Source organism: Arvicanthis niloticus, chromosome 4 (assembly GCF_011762505.2).
Source record: "Arvicanthis niloticus isolate mArvNil1 chromosome 4, mArvNil1.pat.X, whole genome shotgun sequence".
Taxonomy (NCBI): domain Eukaryota; kingdom Metazoa; phylum Chordata; class Mammalia; order Rodentia; family Muridae; genus Arvicanthis; species Arvicanthis niloticus.
This window is the reverse complement of record NC_047661.1, coordinates 93,415,855-93,436,455: the sequence shown is the minus strand read 5'-3', so window position 1 is coordinate 93,436,455 and position 20,601 is coordinate 93,415,855. Positions and strand designations below refer to the sequence as shown.

The following is a 20,601-nucleotide window of genomic DNA, read 5'->3' as shown; positions in this document are numbered from 1 at the left end:
GTTGTTGATTATCTTGATTTTCCTGCCTCAGCCATAAATCAATGTTTTCTATATATGTTTGATACTGTCAACAAACTAAGCAGATACGATACCAATCATTGTGACTTGCTATATCTTTGTAGTACATGCTGCTTTCACTTTCAATATACATCACTTTATCCACTAATTAATGTTAGTGAATTGTATAGTAGTGTATACTGTAGCATAAGCAAGTGAGTTTTATGTTGTTGTTAATAACTATTTTTTGTTCAATTCTCTTCCTACTTTAGATTTTGATATATACTAACAAGCCTGCAGGTGCTATGAGTGGCATTAATGTAGGCTATTTGTTGAAAAAGAGATGTTGTATTGATCATACACAGCCAGAAGTACTTTTGTGGCAGATGATATGTATTAAGGTGCCCAATTTTTTACCCTTTCTTCTAACCTTGATTTTTTTGCCTTACGAATTTGTAGTACTTGCTAAATAAGGAATATATCTTGACTTTTTTGGCCATGTGACTTGCAGATATGACGTGAAGCTAGGAAAAAAATGTATACATTGATTTTTCTCTTGAATCTCAGAACTTCTCATGGGATCACGTCTGGGTTTGCCTTCCAGAGGGAGAGGACAGATATGCTAGATTCAGGTTTCCCTGACTGACATCAGATGTGCAAGTGAGACCAGAAGAAACAAGGTGATCTGGATGTTCTATTCATGTATGTAGTTGCCTGACTGTGTTGTGTCTGACACAGAGATAAGCATATTTGTGTATTTTTCCAAACTGTCAGAATTTATTGAGTGAAAAATTTTTTGTGAAGAACCCAAGAATTCCATACTGATAGCTTTAGAGTTGCTCCCTTTTTCTTGGATTCAGGTGGTTTAGCTACAGATTCCAGAGGCCTTATAACTTGGTTAATGATAGGAATATAATTGTCATCTTAATGCTGAGGATCAAAAGGGCATGCGTTTTAGGGCCATAGTGCATGCTTCAGGTACAAGAAATATTAAGCCAATGAAGTGTATTAATTAACGAGGAACATATGCCTTCTTGTGCATTTTATTTTTCCTAATGGGATGCAGTAAAACCAGTTTATAATAAATCCTAGTGGACTTCAGAAGAAAAAACTATAAGTAACATTTTATAATGTCTCATTTGTACTGAGTCCTTGTTAGGTCAAAAGAATTTAAAAGCCTTCCAGCTTTCAAAGGTTTCCTTGGTTCATAAATTTCTCATAAGTAATTTTTCTGGATGATTTTTATTCACTGTATAATCATATTTTTATTCACGGTATAATCATATTTTACCTTTCCAGAAAAATTTGGAAGGTAAAATTAATTTTATTTATTTTTCTCTTTTTTTAGCTTTTCAATCACATTGATAGAATTTGTTTTTTTTTTTCATTACAAAAGTACAAGGTGACTTTGTAATTATGTCATCTACTTCAATAACATTTTTTATTATTTAAAATTCATCATTGGCATAGTGCTTGCTGATTGTATATTTCATTTTGCAGATAAAAGAATTTAACTACTTCTGGGTTTCCTGGGTTTATCCAACTCTCAAAATATCATTGTAGATCTATTTTGCATGTGTGCAGTCCTTGTATTTTTCTTATGAGAGAGTTCTAGAAATGAAATATTGGTTTAAACTTTTTAAGTATTTTATCATTTTAAAATAACTATATTAAATCCTGTATAACTATAGCTACGACTATTCCTGAGAAGCTGTTGCCTGGTTCAGTTCAATGATCACACCCATCTCACACCAAACAAAAATGTTGAATCTATTCTTTAAAAAGTTTTCTTTGCCAGTGTACACATACCATGCATCTTACAAAGTCCAGTAATGTAAAAATAAGAATACACTCATTTTAAATTATAAAATGAAGAGTTCTCAGACTGATAATCACTGAAACATTTGTAAAATTATAATGGTGTTAGGGTGATTAGCAGCTGAGGGTTTCTTTCCCTTCCTATATGCTTCTCACAAAACTCAATTAAGGAATCAGAACATGATTGAATTTCTAGTTAGTAGAGCTTGTGACTTGAGGCTTTTACTTTGGTCCTCTGGGTACATTCTAGCAAAGAAAAGTGGGGATGAGATGACAGGTGCCATGATGAAAATCGTCCTGGTCCCAAGGGTATGTCTTCAAACATTTGCATTGCAATTAATAACTCCATGTTATACTGTTTGGAAAGAGGCGAGAGTGAGGACACGATGTTGCTTGTTTGTTTTCTTTGTGTGTGTTTGTGAACATTTGTTTATTTGTTTATTTTGTACTTTTGTCCCTTTTAAAGGGGAGTCATTCCTTTAATAGATCACACAGACAGGAGGCAAAACAGACAAGGGCCCTGCTTTCAGGCTCAGTCACTTGGCCAGCAGATGCAATAGCCTACCCCACATTTAGGTTTGTTTTGTGTTTCTTTTGTAGAAAGAGAAAGAATATGAAGTTGGGTGAGTTGGAAGAGGGTATCTGGGAAAAATTATGGGGAGGGAAAACAATATCACCAAAATATGTTGTATGATTTTTTAAAGGAATACAGACCTTTACATAAAGAGCCATATTTGAGTGACCAGAAACAGAATTAAGTTACTACAGATTTTATGTTTCAACTTGGAAGCAGATTCATAATTTCTTAGTTTTATGGACCAAAGAAAATCATAAATCAAGACAAGTTTAAAACATGTTGATGGGTATATTGGAAATGTAGTTACAATGAAGTAAAGGAAGCTTTGCTACATGGTTCAGATGTTGTTTGAGTTCACATTTAGCTTCTGTTGGAGGATAGGAGTCTTCTAAATTAATAGATTTCTAAAAGGCTTCTAATCTATTAGTTACAGGATGTTAACTCTAACACAGAGGTAGGTAAGAAATAGTAATTTAAGGGGGTTAAAGGCAGTCCTAAATGAAGTGAGCTTCTGGAATAGAACATTCCAACGTCTCTGCATCACAGTAGCTCTACTTAGCCAATCATCAGTCTTTGTAGATACAGTCTCTTCTCTAGAATTCTTGTTTACAGTTCTTATTGACCAAGCATCACATGTTTTGCATGTGCATAAATAATAAATTATTTATTACATATTTTAAATTTTCTCATAGCTAGGGAACTTATTTCTAGGATCTGATGTAGGTCAGTGGTGAGAAGGACAGCAAGACAACTGTTCTTAGGAGACAGAAGTATCTGGTAAAGGCCACTAAGAAACTACTGTTTTATGACAAAACTATTAGCAACCATGGTGCAGATTTGACATTCTTTTTTTTAACATGCTGTTTATCTGACATAATATTTACTATATATAAAATTAAACAATCAAGAACATAGTCTAGCTTTAAGAATTGAAGGTATCAGATGAAGAAAAATACCTTTTAAATAAATAACTAAATTGCATATAAAACCTTGATTACATATTTCCTTCTGTTTTTGCTATTATTAAAAATAGTAAACACTGAAATATCTTACTTACATTTAAATAATTAGAAATGGGATTTTTGTAAGAAGTCATTGTAATATTGTACTATTTTATTTAGCAAAAGAGCCAAATATCGCTTTGTCAATTTTTAATCCAAAGCTAATTGTACTATAGGACAGTTTAGATTCTAATTTAATCAAGAAACATCAGTATTTAAGGCATAAAACAACATGAATGTTGTTATTAGAGGTTAATGTCTTGCATAATTTGTCTAAGAAGAGTTAGCTCAAAACTTTGGGTATCTCTAGCTAGAATGAATGAAGTTAAAATTCATTAAAGAATAGTTTAATGACTCCCTTTTAAAGGGGACAAAAGTACAAAATAAACAAATAAACAAATGTTCACAAACACACACAAAGAAAATGCTAAAATATATGTGCCAGTACTATGTTATTGTGGCAATTGATATGGTTCATAAGGCATAACAGCCGAGTAGGACTCCTACCCATCTTTGAAAGCTTGCATGGTGCCTTCTAGTACCATGTAAGCCAACCCTGGTGGATGGGTCAGTCAGGTAAGTTCCAGTTCAGGGGTTTCTGAGCCTTATTCCTGAATGTGTATGGTATCCTCAGCATCCTTAGGGGCTTAACAGTCCATATTTTGGTGATAACCAAGGGTAACAGTAATGCATTCTATTTTTTGGGAGTCTCTTAGACAGCCCTGGCCAACAACTCAAAGGAAAACTTCTTGTATCTGGTGTTTAAGTTTTTATTATGTGATCTTTGCTTTGTGGATAGAGTACCATCAGTTCAGATGAGAAAGTTGATTAAAATTGTATATGTATTTTTATTTATACACTGAATTACACACAGGTTAGGTTGTGTTTTTAGGAGAATAGTTAATAGTAAGATCCCTTGTGGCTTTTATTCAGACATTCTTATTGTTATTTTACTCACCTCCCTTTTTCTGTAATGACCTCATCTCCTTTCCCTTAGAGCCCTTTTCCATTTTCTGGATCAAATCATTTATACTGTGCTATTCCCCTCTCTACCACTCCCCAGTACCCTGTCCTGGTCTAGTTTTATTTCTCTGCTTTCTCAAGTTATTCCAGGGAATGCACTCACATATAAAGATTTGGAGCTAGTAGTCTCTAATAAGAGAGAACCTAGGTGTTTGACTTTTGGGGTCTGAGGTACTTCTTTAGAATGTTCTATTCTAGTTCCACCCATTTAGCTGCAAAGTTCACAATTTCATTTTTTTAAACAGCTGGTTAATATTCCAAAGTATATAACACTGTATTTTCATTAACCACTTGTTGGTTGTGGAGCATTACGTTGTTACTATTTTCTAGCTGCTGTAACTATTGCAGCATCAGACATGGCTGAGGAAAACATCTGCAGAGTATGAGGCTGACTCACTCACCTCATCGTCCTGACCACATGAATGGGAGCAAGCATGACACCAATGATCATGTTAGTTAAACTGGATGGGGGAACAAGACAAAGCACACACAAAGCCTCAATCCTACACAAAGAGTTATAGATGGCTATAGGAAAGCAGGGAGGAGACGAGGTGGTCCTCCCCAGAGAAGAGTACAAGAGTACATAAGCTGGCTGTTCAGTGCCAAATAGTTAGCCCTGAACACACACACACACACACACACACACACACACACACACACAGACACACACACACACACACAGACACACACACACACACACACACAGACACACACACACACACAGACACACACACACACACACACACACACACACACACACACACACACACCCCAATAACATTATATGAGTAAAACAGGTTTTATTTGGGAAAATATATGTATATACAAATGCATACATACATATGATAAGAGCAGAGAGAGGTAGAGAGAAACGGTTACGAAGAGGAAAGGGAAGGGAGAAATGTATTTAAATTATAATCTCAAAATAAAAAAGATGAAAAACCACAGTAAAATATTTTTATTAATAGTGGCAGATATGAAAGAAAAAAAATGTTGTGCAGAATGGGCATTAGCCTGCGGGCTTAGTGATGGGTTTTGTAAAACATGAAGCAATAGCAAGAGAAGGATTAAGAGGAATTTAGGGGGATAATCTAGATGTAGACTAAGTGATTAAAAGTTTAAGACAATAATAAAAATTTAATTATTTTCCCACTGACTGATAGGGTAAGTCACATCCCACTGACCAAATTTAAATATTTATGGTGCATCCTAAAAATTTTCTTCTATTAGAATGAGTCTTGTTGGAAGCTATATTCTTGCAGTCATATCTAAAGGGTGTTAGGCATTTATTGGGATGATGCTAAATAAAGGTATCTAGAAGAAAGACACATTTTGATGTACAAATCTAGCAAGCTGTATATAAGATATGGCTAGGGTTAAGATGCAACTTCAGAAAGATTCTGCCTCTATACCTAGGGGAACAGAGAATACAATTTTTTTCAGACCTATTGTGATTTAGACACAACAACAAAAAGCTTTGTGGTTAACAATTATCTAAAAATTGATGGAGAGGTGGGTTTTAAATGTAGACTCAAATGACTGGAGTTTCCCCATGTCAATATACCAAATCTAGACATTTTATATTCACAAGAAAAACTATGTAAAGCATATGCTGTTGTGCAAGGCCACAATTGATTAATTTGTGCTATTATTAGGGTTGTCAGTGATTCCCAGAGCTAAATTTATGATGTAGAGTTGCACATCGATTATTAAGATAGGAACATTGACTGTGTCATTATGCTACTGGCTCATAATTTCAGCTCGATACAAAAAGGTAGAGTTTGAAATTCTGTAAAAGTATTTTAATAAAATTCCTTATTAAAACTAGTTCTCCGTAAATGGTCTCACATTATTAGGAAAGAAACCTTAGTGATCCCTAAGAGGAGTTTTCTACTAATGAGAATGAATGTGAGACATAGAGAACTTACTTAGAGTCAGAAGCAGCCAAGGGAAAAGGGTTTAAGAGTCTAAAGGAGGTTGGTTCACAGTGCTCCAAAATTGGACTTGGTCTTTGTGAGAAATGTCATTAGCCCAAATGGAGGATTAGCAGAGAATTATAAAGAAGCAAGTGAAGCAGTTCTCATTAAAATACAGTTGTTTCAGATGGAGTAAAAATGAACAAAATACACAGTGTGACTTATTAGTAAAATTAAATTAAACAGAAGGATCCACATAGATTTAATTTATTTGGCTTATTTTTCTTTCTCTTTATTATATAAAGTGTTTGTCCCCGAAAAAAGTGTTCATGATCCTTTATGAATGATGCACATAAACTGAACGAACCATATGCTTGCAGAGACGGAAAAGTATCACATTTGATTTCCAGCCTTACAACAGCCCTCTGTTGTATGAATTTACTTGGGGGAGACATGAGAAAATGTCTCTTCAGTTAAGATTAGGAACTAACAACAAATAAAGGTAATGATTCTAATGAACTCCAATTTTGGCACCCATGAGTTTATTGGGGATACCTATAGGAAGTATGAGTGAGGGTTTGCTTGCAGAATTATAGACATTTGAAAAACTGAAAAACCTACTTCAGCCTCGGAGAGAACTCATGAAAGCTGCCTTCCTGAACCTCCCTTCACAACTAGCAGATAGCTACACAGATTAGATAGCCTTCTCTTCCTGTAGTTGCTTAGGCTTCTGGAATCCTGGGGAATAGATTTATGGATTGTGAAGGTTTGAATATGCTTGCTCCATGAGAAGTGGCACTATTAGAAGTACAGCCTTGTTGGAATAGGTAAAACCTTGTTGGAGAAAGTGAGTCACTGTTGGGTGGGCTTTACAGCTCTGCCCAGTCTGACTAGTCTCTCCTGGCTGCAGTCAGACCAATATGAAGAACTCTCAGCTCCTTCTCCATCACCTTGTCTGCCTGGACACTGTCATGATTCCTTTCATGATGATAATGGACTAAACTTCTGAAACTATACGCCAACCCCAATTAAATGTTGTCCTTTATAAGATTTGCTTTGGTCCTGGTGTCTCTTCACACCATAAAACTCTAAGTCATGCATCTTGTCAATTTCAGGAATTTCCTGGGAACTTCTTGTGAATTGTGTATCTCTTCTTTGTTCTAGCCTAATGCATTTCTGTCTTAGGTTGGTAAGGCTCCATGCAGAATCTTACCCATCCTTGGCTTGCCAGCCTGTTAATTTAATAATTCTGCCAGAGGTCAATTTTCAGGTTCAAGCCATGTATTGGCTGTCAACATGTTGATGTTGTTGAAGAAAAGCTTTAACACAATGGGCAGGAATAAAAGTATTCCCAGGACAAAAAGGGCTAGCATGATATGCCATTTTTGAAGCTTGACCAAAATAGAAATACTGACCTCAAGCCATGGGTAATTTTATCTGCAGCATCTACTAAATTAATGCTCAGCAGAGCAGCATTCTTGAAATTCAAAAATTTGGCATGACACTCAAGATGGCTCTTTACCCTTAAATTCTGAACCTCCTTTCAGTAATCTGAATAGGATAAAGAGCATCAATCCATTCTTCCAAATGCCTATCTAAATCCTCTGGTATACTCAACACAGTAACATTTTTTGCTAAATGATTAACAAAAGTAGCTATCTTAACTTCTTGTGTCACAGCAATTGCAGAAACAGTGGTGCTAGCAATTAATGTAATTAAAGCTGTTATATCAGCAATAATCAAGCTCACTACCCTCTTTCTTTTGCTTAAAGCCTGACTCATTTCTTCCAGTACTTGCAAGCGATTTTTTAGAATACCAAGGTTATGTGATACTCAGGGCACTAAAACAAAAGCTGGTTGATAAATCTTCATAACTGACATGCCAGATTTCAAAACACAAACACAATTATAAGGTGTATAATCAATGCAACTTACATTAAATACTGTAGAAGAAACAAAAGTATTTTTAACATGACAATTAAAAGAGCCTTAACACATGTGCTAACATCTGTTTGAAATCCAGATTTTGCCCCAACTTTATCTCTTGCTAACATAACATCACAGAGAACTACAGCTAACTTCCAAATATGACCCTGAAAATGTCTAAAACCAGCCTTCCAAATGAAGACTGTTATTTTCAATGTTGGATTGATTTCTAGACCAGTTCATGATTGAGTCTGATAACTGGTCACATTTAATAACAATACAAGAGGCATTATAACTTTTTTTTAATTCTCTGTTCCACAAAGTTTAAGAACTTGAGGCAAGGCAGCTTGTTCCATCAGGGGTATAGGTAAGCAGTGGTGGGTTGGGAACTTATGTACAATATAGCTTCCCAGTCACCATTGTCAAGGCACTCAGCAAGGTCACAAGTCAGTGTCATTCTTTGTCCTGGCATTAGCATGTCTCACCTATTGCTCTGGTGTCCACCTGGCTCCTGTAGCATCCTGCAGGAAAAACACAAACATGCCCTCTTTCCCATATTTAATACCTGAGCAGGATCATGCCTTATGCCAGTAAGTGGATTCTTCCCTTTCACCTATGCATAAGTAAGCCTAGTTGTAGAGTGCCATGGACACTCAGCAGAAAGTTCCTTGGCATCCAATTTTTTTAAAAAACAAACTTTAAAATAAAAAAATAAAAGAATATGATTTAAATAAATTTGTGATGTACAGGGGTATATCTCTCCCTCTTTTATTTTATGAAGATATTGTTTTAAAGTTCCATGGGCCTGTTCCACAGTCTCTTGTCCTTGACAATTACAAGGAATCCCCATAATATGGGTAATGCTAAATTGTTGCTAAAGAGTCTCAAATGTTTGGCTGCCATAGCCAGTTCCATTATTTGTTTTTCTTTTTCTTTTTTTTTAAATTACTGGGTGCTTTATTTATCTACATTTCAGATGTTATCCCCTTTCCCCATTCCCCACCCCCAGAAACCCCTTAACCCATCCTCCCTCCTCTTATTTCTATGAGGGTGTGTCCCCATCCCCTACTCACTCCCTCCTCCCCTGCCTCAAATTTCCCCTCACTGGGGCATCCAGCCTTCAAGGGACCAAGGTCCTCCTTTCCCACTGATGCCTGACAAGTTCATTCTTTTCTATAAATACAGCTAGAGACATAGGTCCCTCCATGTTTGTTCCTAGGCTAGTTGTTTAGGCCCAGGGAGCTTTGGCTGGTTGGAATTGTTGCTCTTCCTATGGGACCACAAGCCCCTTCAACTCCGTCAGTCTTCTCTCTAACTCCTACACTAGAAAACAGACACCCCAGAGCTCCTAGGGACTAAACCACCCACTAAAGAGTACACATGAAGAGAACCATGGCTCCAGCCACATATGTAGCAGAGGATGGCCTTGGTCCTGTGAAGGCTCAATGCCCCAGTGTAGGGGAATGCCAGGGCAGGGAGGCAGGAGTGGGTGGGTGGGTAGGTGGGAGGGGGAGCACCCTCACAGAAGTAGGGGGAGGGGTATGAGATAGCAGGTTTGTAGAGGGGAAACCAGGAAGGGGGACAATATTTGAAATGTAAATAAATAAAATAACCAATAAAAAATTAAGAAAGTGACAGCTTCCTGAGTGAAATGTACCTTGTTTATGTTAAGATAACACTGAAAAGCCTGGGCCTCTCTGGGCTAATTTTAAAGCTCCACATAAAACTCTAAAGATTATGTCTATTTATGGTTTACCAAGAAACTGTGAGAAAAAGCAGTTATGGTTACTCTAGGCAACATGGTGGCTATTACTCAATATGGTTGCACTCATATCAAGTCATAAGTCTATGTCCACTTTCTTCTGGGGTAGTAGTGAGGAACAAAGAACAGTGACATTGGCCATGAGATCTCCCATGTGCATGGTTATTAATATTTGTTGGGTTCTAAGCACATCTCCAAAATTTAAATCTTTTTAGGTTTAAATTTTGAATAAAGATATAATTTGAGATAAAATTCTTTTTGTTGTTTGGAAAGTAGAATTCTTAAAAAATGCAAAGTAGGGCCAAAAAAATATTGGAGGGAATGAAAAGAAAATGAAGAAAATAAATTTAATAAAGAAATATGTTTTTTTGCCTTAATTTCGTTGTAATCTAAAGGTGGAGATTGGGTTTCTGACACTATAGAAAGAAACAAAAGGACAATAAGTTTTCAAATTCATGGTGATGGGCAGATTGGCTGGAAGAACACTGTATTTTTTATTTAACTGTATAGATTTTATAGGGTAACAAGCCAGTGGAAAATAATCCTGTTCCTGGCCTGTGACTGAACCAAGGACTTGGAAATCCCCATCCTGTGACTCAGGGTTAATAGCCAAGTGATGCTTCTGGCTGCGCTGAACTTTTCCACTACCTCACTCTTTGTACATGCCCATTACTATAAAAGCCCACCTCTCCACCCAGCCCATTACTCTCTCTGTTCCCAGTTAGAAGCAGCTACTGTTCTGTTTCTCCCTAATAAATCTCTTGTGTGAGGTTTGTTGCATGGTGGAACTTGATGGTATTATTTGGCTCTGAAGTGCCAAAATACCTTTGCTTCAGAAAATCTGTTCAGGGTTTGTATTGGGTTTTGTATTCTAAGGTTGCTTATCGAAACAAAGATTTTTAGTTAAATCTGTTATATAATAGCACTGTAGAAGGGTGGATGCCTTCTGACACCAATGGAGGGCAGATTCGGGCTACACAAACTCAGGGTCTGTAGAAGAGAGTGAGGCAATGAGAAGTTCTAGAAAGGCATGGATGCAGACAGTGAGTGAGAGCAGCGAGTTGAGAAGATGAGCAACATCCTCTTCTCTCCAGAACATCTTGCAGATCCTAAGAAGTGAGGAAGGTTGCCTTGCTTGAATAATAATAAAAGAAAAGAATGATGTCAGCATGCTAGGGACTTCAAGGAACTTTGGCAGCAGCATTCTCTGATTTTATGGTTGCGTTGCTCCCAAGAATATATTAAAAGCAGTTATGTCTTCTCCAGGATACCCGAGATATTACTTTCCTAAGAATTCTACATATACACTTCTTCTAAATCTTTGCTTGATCTCAGTCCTTAGCACACATATCTGTTTTCTGTCTCTCTCTTATATCACATACCTGGAATTGAGCTAATATTTATTTACAAGATTCATTTAATTAATGAAACTAGAAGATACAAAATCTTTTTTTCTGAGTAGTACACTCTGAAATTTAATCAATATTTTCAATGTTCCTTATTACAATACTAAACCCCACACTTTGTTTTAATGAAATTTCTAATAATTTTTGACATGAAGATATTATACTGACACCCTCCTTTCTTACAGTTGTAGAATTAACTTTTATACCACACTTTATTATACACATAATTTCATTTTTACTGTTTCTTGAGTTCACATTGGATACTAATCTATACTTGTAAAAAATACAGGTTTAATGAAGAGGTGAATGGATTTTATAATATTTACATATATGTAATGATATATGTTTAGGTTGAAACCTAACAATGTACCTACAATTTACTTATGGTTTACAAATACCTTATATGGAGAACTTAGAGGTAATTTTATAAGGTAGTTTTCAAATCTGTATAACACTGGTCTTCACTGTGGAGTTCTCTGCATATGGTGTCATATTGGCATATGTGAAGTCCTGGATTTCAAAGCATTTCATTATTTTTTAAATTTAGTGTCAGGGTTTTATTTTTATGTGTATGGTTGTTTTTTACCTCCATGTATCTCTGCATGCCATCTATATGTCTTATGCTCATAGAGTTCATAAGAGATTATTGAATTCTTTCTAAATGGAGTTACAGTTGGTTGTGGCCTGCCGCATGGGTGCTGGGAATGGAACTTAGGTCCTCAACTAACCACTGAGCTGTTTGTCCATTCCGTAAAAATGTAATTAACTTGTAATAAAGTTGCAACTAATAACTTTTCTCTGTGTCTTTTCTTGTCCTGTTTGACGAAACACAAAACAAGGCAGAGCCCTAAACACTGTCTTTGAACAGTTATCCAAACTGCTGCATATCTGAGTGGTTGCATAACACTTATGTCCTTATGTCTATCTTTCCCAGAGATTATTAAAAAAAATAATCTGTGAGTAACAGAAGTTCATGTCACATATCCTAAACTTTAAATTTTTAACTAGCAGAGAGATAAAATGCTTCATTCAGAAAAGATATGTATCCTGTATAAAGATCCATTTTGAAGTTAGCACATGAAATAATGTTTCATTGTGGTCTTCTACATGTCCATTCTTATGCTTTGCTAAGTGATTCTTAATGGTTTACAGACCATGACCATTTTCAAATTACAGTTATAAATGCTCCTTAAAACTTGATCTCTGGCCTTTGTCAAGTTGGTACCTAAGGTACAGTTTCTTATCTTTCAAGAGAAATGAAATTTTATCTGACTGTGATGAGGTCTTTTCTCCTTATATGTCCTTAGGCACTTTTGGAAGATGTCCTACCTACTTTTTTATACCAATAGTTGATATTTAATCTGTGACATGGATCCAGCTATTGTCTGGTAGCTACCTCACTTATTTCATCACTCAATGAAAGAAATCACAGTATCTTAGTTTTTGTTGTTGTTTTAAATCAAGTTTATAATGTGCCCTTCCACAAACAATTCTAGGTAAAGGGACAATTTAATATAAACATAGTTTACACATTTTAAAAATATGCAGTGTCTAAGTAACAAACTGGCATGTCTTATTCTATTATATTCATGTAGATGTTATACACGTGGTTACTTTCTATGAGGGTCTCTGCTGTTTTTACTCTATCTCCTTGTATTAACCTATGCTTTATACTGGCCTTAACCTTGGTTTGTTTGAATGAGAAGAGATTAGAGGGTATTGGTTGGCTTGGAGAATTTCCGGTATATTTTGATCCAATTAATGTATTCCATAGAGAAGTAACACAAATAGAAGAAACGTCCAAACAAATTATCTGACTGTTGTAAGTAAAGAACAAGATCTTTCTTCTGCCTATGGCTATTTACACCTTTGTGCCCAATATTCCCTCAGAATTGCTGTTGCAGAATCTAAGGCCTCCTTGACCCTGGGTGACAGTCTAGACAGTCCCTGATTCATAGTACAGTCTCCACCATTAAACTTTCTTACCCTGGTGGAACCTATCTACAGGGAACCTATAAAATGTTAAGTTGTCTTCCAACCTTTACTGAACAGAGAATAGGCTACTGGAATGAAGTGAATTGGTCCTTAATGTCTGCGTCAGTTGTTCCTAGGGCAGTGCAGCATGCATAACCCCTCCTTTCCTCAGACTTGCTCAAGGCGATAGGAGCAACCAGAGTGTGATTTATCTAAGAACCATTTGCCCTCACTTAAGACAAGCTGACCTTTTCTCAAAATGTGAGGTTGAAAATCTTACTTGTTCTTGCATCCATTTCTGCTGGGCAATGTCTGAAACTTTACCCAGTTTAGGTACTACTCTGTATTAATGTGCTTCATCTACCTTAAATTTACAAAGTACACACTCATCAGTTCTTTAAGGAATAGTAATAGAAATATGGGAGGGAGAAGGAGAAGTTAGTTAATATATAATGGAAATAGGATTTCTTCCCCTCTTTGTCTTACTTACTGTTTAATGTTCTTGCTCCCTATAGGTCTGAAAATGTCTTCTAAGTTCAGGTTGATAGAATTTCTCCTGAGTAAAGTAATTTTGAGAGGCACCATTAAAGCTCTTGTATGCCTCTACAGCATAGTTTCACTCTGATTTGTTCTTGGCCACCAACATCATTTTTTTTTTCTAGCAAATACAACAAATTCTAATTTATAGGTTCAAGAACAACTAAATTCCAATTGAAACATAGAGTCCAGTAGAATTAATATAGCTCTCAAATAACTGACAATTCAGTAAAGGAATCAAATATTTATCATCTCTGAATTTATCTAAATACATTTCCAACAGATAACGTAGAGGATTGTCAAATGACCGAACAGTCCCTGATCATATCAATACATTTGAAAGCACTGCTAATTATATTGTGATTTATTTTGTTTCTTGTTGAGGCATTTAGGATGAGACTGGTGGAGGGCCATCCCAGTGGTTCTTCTTCTTTTTTTTTTGGTTCCTCTTGAGACAGCAGAGGGAGAAGAGTATTGGCAGGGGTAAGACTTGATCTTTAGAGATATTTAGTATTGCTGTATAATAATAAAATACTTACTTATTTTAAATATAAGTCACTTTGCTACTGTAGCTGATGTGCCTGAGTTTCTTTGAGGCCAGACATTGCATTTCATCATAAAACAGCAGGGTATTAAGTAAAGGATTAATTGCTGGAGGTTTTTCCCTCTTGTCCAGATGCCTCTCCCTTGTCAGGCTAGGGGGAAGTTTGGAGCAATAAACTTCTATTAAAGCAGGAGAAGAGAATAAGAACCACGGAAGGAAAATCTTTTACACAAGCAAATATAAATTAAACTCACATAAATTCATATACAGATTCATGCATACACATTTGTATATTTCCATTCAAACCAGTTGGGTCTACCTTACATACTATCTCATAATTACATACTTATGTATATGGAGCAAAAGACCAAGTGCCATTGCAGAAAGAACTCACTCATTCTGGATGAATAATGAGCTCCAATCTTTATTGCATAGAGAAAGAAAAAGCTTCTACCCTTTTAAGTGAATTAAAATCAAGTCTGTAAGAAAAAAGCTTTATTCTCTTTATTAAGACCAAGCCTGCCTTGTTATTTAAAAAAAATGGCCTATTCTGTCCTATGGTAAGGAGAAGCCTGCCTGCTCCTTCTGTTCTCTCTGTAGCTTCTTTTTTCCTCTTTTTCTGTACATTCTGCACATTGCTCTCTTAATTTTTTATGTTGCCTATGCTTTCTGTTATTCTACTCTGCATTTTTCTTCTAATCTTGCTCTCTCCTCCTGCTCTGATGTCACAATGTTTGCTCCCAAGGCCTTACTCCCAATGCCTTTATTGCCAATGCTGTGTTCCCAGATGTTATCTCTTCAGTGTTATGCCTTCCAATGTTATACCTGCCAATATAATCTTTCCTAGTATTTTATACCTTTTCTAGGAGAATAGATAACATTGTTTTTCCAAGCATCTTTTTTTTAAAAAAATAAAATTTCGCTAGAAGTTGAAATATAAATTTAAGTCCTTAAATTGAATAAGAAGTTTACAACAATGTTTACATGCATATCCATTAAGAGTAATTACCATAACTAAGTTATCATTGAACTTTTGCATAGATAAACCCAGTCAATAATTTATACTCTGTCCTTGCACCTATAGTAAATCAACAGTTCCCTTTTTATGACCTTTAGTTAATTGTTTTACAACATCTTGGAATGTGCTCTAAGTTGTAGATTTGATTTTGCTATCTCAGAAGCAATAAACTCATGACACTTGAAGACTTGTTGGGTTCTCATTGCAGTTTTGAGGTCATAAAGGACTTAATAGCAGTCCTACTAGAAAATAGCTTAATAATTACTAACACAATTTTAGGAATTCTTATTGGATCATCATTAAGAATTTCAAAATCATCTATTTTTCTATAAGGTGTTACTACAAGACAGTACAACTTCTTTGTTCTGCAGAGTGAGCTAATACCTAGTGATTGTTATATATACTTAATAATAACTGAAAAAGCATTTTAATAGCAGAATTTTTTCCTAAAATGAATTCTCGGCCTTACCTAGAGAAGCAACTTTGTCACTAACTTTGACAGTCCATGGTAGAACCATCTCAGGAAGATCACCTACTAGTTTTTAGCTTCTCCTTGATGACTCCTGGCAGTGACTATGTTTTTTATGTTTGTTTGATTTTTAATCAACTCTAAGAATTCAACATGCATGTTTCATCAATGAATAAATTTTCATATGCATTTTTACTCTTATAAAGCACAGTGCTCTGTAAACAGATGATAAACCACATGTGCAGAGGGCTGAGGTTTTTGGCTCTGATTTCAAATTAAATATTTCCAGACATAAGTAAAAAAGCAATAGCAAAATGAAACAAAAGAAAACCCTAGCTAATGCCTCAGTACAAGACCAAAGAAAATACTTCTCTAGTGTCCTGAAGACTGAACAAATCTAAGACCTTTGGCAGGGCCTAGACATCATCCAGAATAAGTACTTAAAAAAAATAACAACTTCAGTGGTATTAATGTAAAGCCAGATTTCAGAGATATTGTGATATTTCAGGCCTGCAAGAGTCTCCATCAGATCCTCTGCATATATGTTGTGACTTAGCTTTGTGTGTGTGTGTGGCGGGGGCGGGGGGGGAGGGCAGTTCCTGAAACTGATTAGACTCACTAGGCCTCTCCCTCCCAATAAAGCCACAAAGAGACTCAGACAAGCCAAGATACAAAGAAGACTGAACTAGACCTGCCTCCTGAAAGAGCTTTAGACATACTGACTCAGTTGCTGAGTAAGCATGGTTTCCACCCCACTGAACTTCCTGCTGGCAAAGCAGTGTGCTACAAGTTCCCAGCTTTTGTGAGCTTTCACCCTTGCATGGGAATGCTTTGGAGATGAAGCTTTTGAGCCATTTCTGTGCCTGTAAATAACTCCTTGCCCATATTCCTGTTAGTAACCTTGCTCATGAAGTTGGCCTCAGTGGTCTTTTTATTTTGTTCTATTATGGGCTCTTTATCTGGGATTAGTAGACATATATGTTGAGTCTCGCCAGGAAAAGTCTTGCCACATAATACTTATACACACACGTATTTTTTGAATTTTCTGTCTACTGAAGATAATTTTTAAATAGTGTTAAAAAGAAAGTAATTTTTAGTCATAACTCTCTGGTGTAGAGGTTACCACTTAGATCATCTGTCTGTACATAAATACATAACAAAGAACTGGGATCATAATATATAGGTTTTCTTTTCCTCTTGTCTTTAATATAGTATCTTAATATTTCTCCAAGTTATTAAATGCACTTAGAAAGGAGAGTTTCAGAGGCTACCCAGTGCTCTAAACTGTGACTGCACCAAGTATATATTTGTTGTTAATGTTTCTTGTCATGGATACTTTCAGAGTTAGGAGACTAGTGGTAATTAAAAAGTGGTTTTTCCCCCACTTTGTAGACTGTCGCTTCTTTGGCTGTGCAGAAGTTTTGTATTTTATACTATTTCTTTTGTCACATCCCAGGATTGCTTTCTAGCTTAGTGGCATTCCTTTCAGCAAGGCCTTGCCTGTTTCTACATCCTGTTTCCTCTAGCTATTTCCCTAGTGGTTTCAGCTTTTTCAGGTTTTAAATTAAGATCTTTGATATACTTTGATTTATTTTTATGTATAGTGAAATCTATGAATCCAATTTTATTTTTCTGCAAGTAAGTATTCAGTGTCCTCAGAGCTGACTGTTAACAAAGAGGTTATCTTTTTGGACTATCTGTTTTTGACACTTTCTTGAAGCTTTAGCTGTGTGTATTTATTTATGAATCCTTGATTTTATTCTATAATCTACATGCCTATTCGGGGTATAGTACCATGCACTTTTTAATGAGGTTAAAAATTGTGATAACTCCAGCATTTTTCTTTTTGCTCAAGATTTCTCTGGTTATTTAGGGTCATTTGTATGAAGTATGGGCCTGTTTTCAGTTTCTTTGAAGAATATAATTGGAATTTTATGGAGAGTGTACTAAATCCGTCGATTGTTTTTAGTGATACAGCATTTTCCAAAATATTATTTCTGCTAATCTATGAATCTGGAAGCTCTTTCCATTTTCTAGTACATTCTTAAATGTCTTTCTTTAGTTTCTTAAAACTTTTATTGCATTGGTATTTTACCTTCTTGGTTATGTTTCTCCTTAAATATATTTTAAAATTTGTTTACTTTGAAGTTACTGTAAATAAAATTTCCCATAACTTTTTTTTTTGTTTTTCTTTTATTAGGGTATCTTCTATTCATTCTTTGACAATTCCACACATGCAATAGCATATCTTGATCCTAACCACCCCAACTTCTCCTTCTACTTGTCCCAGACATCCATCGACTTATCCCTTTCTAAATATTGTTCTTTCTTTTGTAACCCATTGAGTCCAGTTAATACTGTCTACTAGAATATCTAATGATTTTCTTGGCATGACCATGTACATGTAACCATAGCTACAGTGGATTAATGACTTCATCAGCTACACCATGTCTAGAAGACTACATTTCATAACACTTCTCTCCTTCTCTAGATCTTTTAGTCTTTCATATTCCTCTTTCACAATGCTCCTGAGCCTTGAGGTCTGAGGTTTGGTATAGATGTCCCATTTGTGGCTCAGTACCTACCAGTTACTTATTCTCAGCATCTTGACTAGATAAAAGTCTCTACATTGCTATCCACTTCAGAAAGAGGTTTCTCTGGCCAAGGTTGAGAGCAGTATTAATCTATGGTTATGGACACAAATATCTAGAATGCAGTTTACAATATGTCTTGTTTTAACAAAACAATTTTAGTACTGAAAAGTGAAAACCCTTGTGACCTCTTGAGATGTATGCTTTTGAAAGATTTACAGTACCAATCATGAATCCTCTCTAATAGCGCAAGCTGTAACTTCAGTCAGATAATTGTTGGTTACCCCCACAACCTTCATGCCACTTGTACCAGTGTGCACTTTTTGTCTGGCAGGCCAATACCATAGCATTTGGGGTCTAGTGAGACCACTTATACCCTTTCTTTTTCAGCATTATGAATAACACTATTTTGCACTATGAAAACTAACTAAAATAGAAGACCTTTTTGTTTCAGTTCAAGATTGATTTCTCTTGACCTGCAACTAAAATGTGTTGTGTTTTCTGCAATACAGTCTTATTACTTCATTATAGCAATCAACCAAGGAGAATGGCAATAGTTTATGCTATTTTTGGGGAGTCTGGAAATTTCTTGACCATAGAGAAGCATTTATTGTTAGAAATTTAGATTTTTCATTAAATAATTCATTTTTGGGGAGGTGGAAGTATGATCCACCAATGCAGAATATTTGTGTTTCAAATCATCTTTAATATTATACTGTTAAATTATTTTAAAAGTAGTGAATTTCCAAAAAGATTTTTATAATCTTTGACTTCGATTAGCCCATCTTCTTTCTTTTTTGTTCCTATGAACCCATCCCAACTTAAACTTTTAACCCAGTTATATCCCCCAATAATGTTTATATCACATGAGTCCTTAACCCCTTAATCATGGTCACTTTCCAAAGTACTGCAGCTGATTTTGGGTGGAATCAGATCTTCTGATCTCATGCCCCCAGGGCCATCTCTCCAAGGGTGGCCAGATGAAGGGTGAAGCCAGTTCTGTATAGCCTTTAGTCATCCACATGGCCTCAGGTGGCATGCCCAAGAGATGTCCACCTGGCCTTTGCTGGTAACAGACCCTTGCTATTATTGTAAGGCCACAAATCTAGATGTGGCCCCTAGTGGCAGCACAGGCCAGGACCCCTCCATGGTCCCAAGTAACATCACCAGCTATGTACATCAGGCTATTCCTCACTACCCTCAAGTCTCCAGTTCTGCCTCTCTTCATTGTGACCACATCTTTCTGTTTCTCTTTCTCTTCCATTTCTCCATCACTTATTTGCTCCTCTCAGTGGTTCCCAGGGTCTCTGAGTGTCTCAGGAGTGGTCTCAAAAGTACTATGTCCCACTCTTTCATTATGGTGCCAGGCAAAGGTTAGCTTGGGCATGGTCTTCACTCCCTACATCCCCATGCCTGCATGGTTACAGACTTGTGGTTATCTCAGGCTAGCTCCCTGTCTGGACCCCATGGCACCAGTCTTGTGGTCGACTCAGGCCTCTCCTGGACCATTAAGCTGGCTCTATAAGAGGATTGTGTGCAGTCCCAGAAGGGTTCTTCTGATCTCTGCCTCATCCTGAAAGTCCAGGTCTGAGCAGCACAGGCCCCCCAGCAACAGATTGGCAGTCATCTCAGGCTCTCTTTTCTTTAGGGCATCTTAGACTACTAATCATTAAGCTGTTCATTGTTCTGAATATTGAGTGTAGACATAGTCTTTCTCTTCTTTGCCATCCTACTAACACATATATGACATAGCAGCCATACTGCAACATCTTTAGCATCAGGGCATTATATTTATTTAAGTCACTCTGGAGTAGAATTTGTAGAAAAACAATGGAACAAAGTTGACTAGATTATCCAGATTAGTGACCTTTGAAGATAATGGTTCTAACATCTTTCACAATATGACTCAACTGAATATAAACTTTTATTTTTATTTCAGCTATAAAAGTTGGCATCAGTATTCAGTTTCTTGTATTCTTGAGATTCAGGTTCTGGCAGTAGATTGGTGTGAAAACTGAATAATCTGTTAACATTATTGACAA

At 36.1% G+C, this 20,601-nt stretch overlaps 1 non-coding gene across 1 annotated transcript; it reads right to left on the bottom strand.

Annotated features, from left to right (window-relative positions):
* Positions 1–20,209: 20,209 nt before the first annotated feature.
* Positions 20,210–20,341, bottom strand: LOC117708031 (small nucleolar RNA SNORA17). Its single transcript, XR_004606761.1, has one exon. It is a non-coding gene; the product is annotated as a small nucleolar RNA SNORA17 (small nucleolar RNA).
* Positions 20,342–20,601: the final 260 nt, after the last annotated feature.